Source organism: Notothenia coriiceps, unplaced genomic scaffold (genome assembly GCF_000735185.1).
Source record: "Notothenia coriiceps isolate Sejong01 unplaced genomic scaffold, NC01 NC01_scaffold00000339, whole genome shotgun sequence".
Classification (NCBI taxonomy): Eukaryota; Metazoa; Chordata; class Actinopteri; order Perciformes; family Nototheniidae; genus Notothenia; species Notothenia coriiceps.
In genome coordinates, this window is record NW_011333040.1 from 4,082,715 (window position 1) to 4,089,055 (window position 6,341).

The window sequence follows — 6,341 nt, forward strand, 5'->3', positions numbered from 1 at the left end:
TGTACTCGGTATTTCTGAATGCTATAAAGGGCATGAAATTGTGTTTTTAAGCTACTGCTACACTAGTGAAAATGTACAGGGCCAACAAATAGTTCAAATACCTGCAGTTCGGGTGTAACCCACAAGAGTAGATACAAAACTGCTCAAAATGACAGTTTACTATTTAAAATATGTCCGGTTTATTCCCTCAATTTGTAAATCACTTTTTAATTTTAAGAAATGTGTTACTAATACAGCAAATCTAATACGCAGATATTTATGGAGCAATGTTTATTCTGGCAATTTCTGGAATCTGGGTGCGTTGTGGAATCTTAATAGTCTCCGTGTGTGTCAGATGCTGGGAGGGAATGCTCTGTGCAGCAAACACGTCTCACTGAACACCAGACTCTTTATTTGAGCTCCCTGTGTAAGTCCATGGTGTGCAGTATATTATAGGAAGTGGGAGGAGTATCCATTTTTCTTTTTGTAACAAAGTCAAACTTGGAAGTAAAGCCATAACTCATTTTTTAACTCCCTCTAATCGTCACTCACTTACCTCATGCTAAGAAAAGTGGTCCCAACTCTTGTCTTGAATAAAGATTGATTACGTATGTGTAAGTGTCAACTGCCACAAACACACACATTTCTTACTTTTCTAAAACCTGACTGCCGTGTAACTCGTTTAGCCTCCTAATTTGAAAGTGTGAACATTTTGGGTGTTCCTCACTTCTGCTAAGTGCTTTTTAAGGGTTAAGTTTGACAGGTTAAAGTTGGATCTTAAGCTATTTCCTCATATGAACTCCTTATATCCGGAGAAGCAGGTCCGCACATTGTCTGGAGTTTCCCTTTCACACAAGTAGCACACAACAGGAGATCAGTCTGTGTCAGAAGTGGTCTCACTTACTGAAAATACTTAGTTTGATTTAGACGAGGGGTGGTGCCTGAGTAGGGCGTGAAAAACGGAGACTCCTGCCATTGCCTGAATTTGTCTAAAAATGCGGACACTTCCATTCTCAAATACAGCTCTTTCCGGTAATGGCTATACAGTTGTCCATGCATGCAGTTGTGATGGTTAGGGTTAGGGTATTAAAGCACAAACATGTGTTTGAGTGTCTTAAGAGCCAACGCCTCGATAAGCATCCTGTTTTTGTTGAATTTCAGCCAGGGTTTCCTTGAATCCCCGGCCTGATATGTAGTTGTACATTCGAGCAGCAGGGACATGGAGAAATGGGTCACAGAGCAGAGAGAGACAGAGATGATTATGGCACTGGTGGTTTTGGTTTTCCTTCTCACAGTCAAGTTGTTGACTGAAGAACATCGGACAAGTTGTCCCACACTGGATGCTTTGGATCCTTAGGGAGAGACAGCGGCAAAATCACTTTATTCCCATTGTTCGGATTCATAGTAAAAAATGTAAATGCCTTGTGGTTTCAGCTCTTAAGTTTTATACATTGTACTTAAACAATGAAGATATAATAATCTGACAATATTGGATAACCCCAAATAACTAAGTAGCATCATTTATCATGGCTGTTGCATGTCATACTCCTCTCCCTCCCTGCATTTCCTGTTTGTTTATGTCCACTTTCTACATAACTAGTTGTTGTAACTGCATTCCTCCACATGGTAGACACATACTGTAGGATACTGTGTCATAAGAGCCAGACGGATAATAACCGTTGCAGACAAAACATAAGGTCGATAAGTAACTAGCTTCTTTTTTAGATGAGCATTCCCCAGGGATGCGGCTCGTTCGCGCTAAACGGTGCTGAAGAGCTTTTCTTTTCTTATTCCCCATGATGAAATCGAGGTCAGAGTTTGTGGAGGAAATGATGCAATATAGCATTTTAAGAATAAAGTTGGCTGGCCAAAGAGGGATGTTAGAAGGATAAGTAAAATGAAGGTTGTTACTCAGGGGGTGTTTGTTTTCAGTCTTCGCTGTATTTAGTGTCTGCTGACCTCTTCTGCATTCTGTTGATGCAATTAATTAACAGTCGTTGTTTTATAAAATGGTCAGACCTCAATGACAGGGTAGAAGTGAAGGCAGAACAGAGAAGGGCAGAGGCCTGCCGTTGAAAAGAGGGAGACAAAGAAATACAAAGAAATGCTGCAAAAGGGCGGAGTGGAGAGAATCAGATCAATAAATAGCAAGCTTAGTGACAGACACACAATGATAACAGTATCAGTAGATGTGCAGATCTAGCCTCTGGCAGGTTGCATTATGGGGCGGGTGACGGTAGTGCTGGCATCAACCCAAATATCATTTTAGTTGCCAGACTGCGTGTGGTGAAATATTGCCCCATCTGTGCTGTAACTCCAGCAGAGTCTGTCCCCAAACTGCCAGAAAGATTGTGAAAGTCAAAGGTTGTCAAGCGGATACAGCGGGAGAGGTGACACAGCACGTTTTCAATGTGATTCTGTGGTTCATCCGTGAAGTGTCTAGAACCTTCCTCAACACGATAGTGACAATGAGAGACAAATGATATATCTGATATTAACTTTCTACTGCATGCCAAAGGAAGGTCCTGTTCAATGTCATTATCCAAACAAGCATCACACAACAATGCAGCTTCTGCATAATGTTCTCCATTTGGCCTCACACCAGCACACGTTGTATTCACATCGACGCAAAAGTAAGCTTTTATTAACTCTCGAAATAGAATCATCAGTTTATTTTTTGCAAAGTCATCGTACGCTTTGCACGTGCACGGACACATGCATGCTCACGAGCACTGTCTGGAGCAGCTACAGTGATAAATGACTGCCGCCTGACTGTCTCCATGAACACCTGGCCTTTCTCCCCTGAGCTGCATCTCTTTCTCTCTCTGTATCCTAGAGCCAGCTTGAACCACAACAAAATGTACGGAAAACACAGGGTAACCTTGACATGATCATTCCTCCAGAAGTTAAGAGGCTCCCTAAAGTCCACTAATCTCTATGTCTTTGCTTTTTCAGGGAAATTATGCCAGCTTTCCCTTTTTTGCAGCACTTTGATACACCCATCACCTACATGAGATTAACAGGATTTGAATGAAGTAACCATTTTACAGTTGTTAGTGGTTGTGTCTTTGTTTAAAGGGGCAGGCCCCAGATTTACTGTCACATTATGAAACTAATTGCAAATGTCTTCCTGAAGTCAAGAGTTACAGAGAGACTTTGTTGCATTTGCCTGTACTTTCCTAGCTACTGTACTTTACCTGTTTTGAACCAAATGGAGATGCTGGGGATTGAACCCAGGACCTCATACATGCGAAGCATGCGCTCTACCACTGAGCTACATCCCCAGTAAGGACTTTTAATCTGTCTCTATTTGTTCCGTGTGAGAAGCTGAGAGCTACATCAGTATCACCGTATCTGAATGTGCATACCTTGTGTGTGCCACAGTCTTTATTTATTTTACTTGCTTTTCTGCATATTATTTCAATCTGAATGCAAATAAGTATTATTCTGTAATTGTTTGTGTAATCCATTTTTTCTCATGCTTTATAATAAGGTGCAGTTTTATGAAAATCTATGCTTCTAAAAGCTCCCTGTTAATCCTTTCAAACAGCTTTCTAAATCTGTTTGCTCATCATCATATTTTGACAAATATTCATTCAAACTGTTCAAGTCTTTTTCACATCACTTCTCAGCTTTGTCAAAGCTTTTATTTCATTCAAATACTCAGTTTGCAAAGGCTTCTCAATCTGACAACAGCACAGTCATTCCATCTACGTACATTTAATCCCCAAATCCAGGTTTCAAGTGACAGACGTTTTTCTATTCAAACACCACACAGCGTTTTTAGAGATTGCCTTTGAAGGTTGTGTATTATTCCGTCATGATCTGTCCTATATCAATCCACCCGCCCGTCTCACATCAATGAACTCCTTTATTGCTTTTACTTTAGATCTGAGGTAAACATTATTTCCTAATACATACACAAACACAGCCGACTGCTCCTTCAAGAGGTTCACAGCTGAGAATATACTGAACGCAACCACCATATTTCCAATGAACCCAAATCTTACTGTTTGTCTTAAACACAACTGACTTGCTATTTACTCTCACGTCATGAGTAAATATGGAGATGCTGGGGATTGAACCCAGGACCTCATACATGCGAAGCATGCGCTCTACCACTGAGCTACATCCCCTCTATCCACATGCATCATATTTAAACTGCAATGTCTTAAATCTGTGATAAAAAAAGATGATGTTCAGTCTATTTTACATTTGCAAACTATATCACCATTACAGAAGCTTCCTTTCCATAATGTCTAATATTTCATATCGAATTTTAATTATTGAAACATTTACAGGTAGATTTTGAAAATACTGCAGAATAGATTTGAAGAATAGATTTGAATAGGCTTTGAATTAGGTCCTCCGAGTGTAAATGGTACATCAGTCTTTTTGTAATATAATTACCAGAGTAGCTCTAATTTTGCAACAATTTTACAAAATCACACATAAAGGAGTCTTTTCCCCTTAAAATCCTGCCAGGATTCTTCATATCTTTATGATCAAAAATATTTGTATTGTGTTTCGACAATGCATAAACAGTGTTTGTCATTTACAGATGGAAAGCAAAATATATGCATACAAATGAGACAGTGGTCTGTCCTGATTGTATGCACAAAGAGAACACATTATTACAAAGAACACAAACAAACAATAACAACGACTAAAGTAATCCCCTACATTCACTGCCAGTGAGCCTCACACACGATTATTCATCAGGAACATTGTTAGATGCACAAACATGCAACAAATACCTATACTCATACAAATCTGCTGTATACACACACATCCATACATACATATGCTGCAGATAGGCTATACCAATAGCAGATGGTTTTATAGTGTGTGGAATGCATTAAGAAAAGGTTCCCAGGCTTCCTGAAATGTCCTGTTTGAATATTACCGTAAGTGAATATCTGATCTTTTCAAGTTTCATACAGGACATAACGTCCGTCAACCATTGTGAGTGAGTGGTGTGACACTGTCCCTCCATTTAAGCATGATGGCTCGACGAGCTAGGAGGATAGCAAAGGACAGAGATCGCCGCCATTCTGCAGTTAAAAACATCTCCTTTCCTATAACCCCAAATATGGCAGCCAGAGGATTTGGAATCAGTTCAGTACTGAACACCTGGGATAAAGTTTGAAAGATCTCTGTCCAGTACATACTGAGGCGAGGGCAGGACCAGTACATATGAATGAGAGAGGCTTCAGCAGTTTGGCATGTATCACAGTTTGGACTAACATCAGGATACATTTGGGATGTTTGAGTTTATATTGAGAATATGAGCTCTATGTACGACTTTGAACTGAATTAAGCAGTGACGCGCACATAGAGAGGTTGAATCAACCAGTTTAAGTATAGAAGTCCATGTATCTACTGGAAGCGAAAAGCCCATATCCACCTCCCTGAGCTTATCTGTGGAGAGACACCTGAGATCTGACACCTTGTTATAGAGGGCTGAAATAAGTCTGTTCTAGGACGGTTTAAGGAGAGGACATCTTTTTTTTCATAACTTTTAAGAGACAGCGTGACAGATTTGTCAAAAATCTACTTTAAATCCAAATAAAAAAAAAAAAAGGTAAGAATACCAGAATGTATGTGTTTGTAATTAAATGTAGAATTAAATTCACATCAAGACACATTACTGGGAGAAGAAAGAGCTCATGTTGAGAGCGGTTTTGCTCTCCGGAGCATTTGAGCTAAAGGTAGAAGCAGTCTAAAAGCATATCTCGGACAGATAGCTCTTTCAAACTGACATCCAATCAGAGATCCTTGGATCCATCTCTCAAAAGAAAAGGATTACAGTTTATTATATCTCCGCTAATCCTCTCCCACTTTGTGCAATCTCTCTCTCTCTTCCTTTTCTCAAACTGCCCACAGCCCTGGCTCAGCGTTTCCCCCTCCAGATTTCTCTTTTCTTCTCATATCTGTCCTTCCCGTTTGTTCGGAGAGATAAGTAGCTTTTACAAGGGATGGATGACAGTTGTGGTTAAGACTAAGAGAATAGAAGAAGTGTGTGTAACAGAGAGAGAAAGCATGTTGGTGTGTTGAGTACAAATATGTCTGTTTATCATCATTTCCTCCTACCATTTCACTTCTCTTTGAATCATTCTCCGCTCCACAGGATCTGCCTTGCTCCATCAAAGTGTAACAGAGGGATGAGAAGACGTTCTTCCTCTTTCCTTCTTTTCTCTCTCCAGCAACTTAATTACCTCTCCTCCTTCTCCGCCTCCCTTTTGCTCTTAATCTACGTCTCTTCTTAGGAGGAGAAATTCTTAGCGATGTTTTGTCTTCCTCCCTCGCTTCTTCTTCTGTGAAGTATCCTATTTCCTCTCTGCTTTTGAATTAACATAGAT

At 40.0% G+C, this 6,341-nt stretch overlaps 2 non-coding genes across 2 annotated transcripts; both read right to left on the reverse strand.

The window, feature by feature from the left end:
* Positions 1–3,191: 3,191 nt before the first annotated feature.
* On the reverse strand, positions 3,192–3,263 carry trnaa-cgc (transfer RNA alanine (anticodon CGC)). Its single transcript has one exon. It is a non-coding gene; the product is annotated as a tRNA-Ala (tRNA).
* A 780-nt stretch (positions 3,264–4,043) lies between these two features.
* Positions 4,044–4,115, reverse strand: trnaa-cgc (transfer RNA alanine (anticodon CGC)). Its single transcript has one exon. It is a non-coding gene; the product is annotated as a tRNA-Ala (tRNA).
* Positions 4,116–6,341: the final 2,226 nt, after the last annotated feature.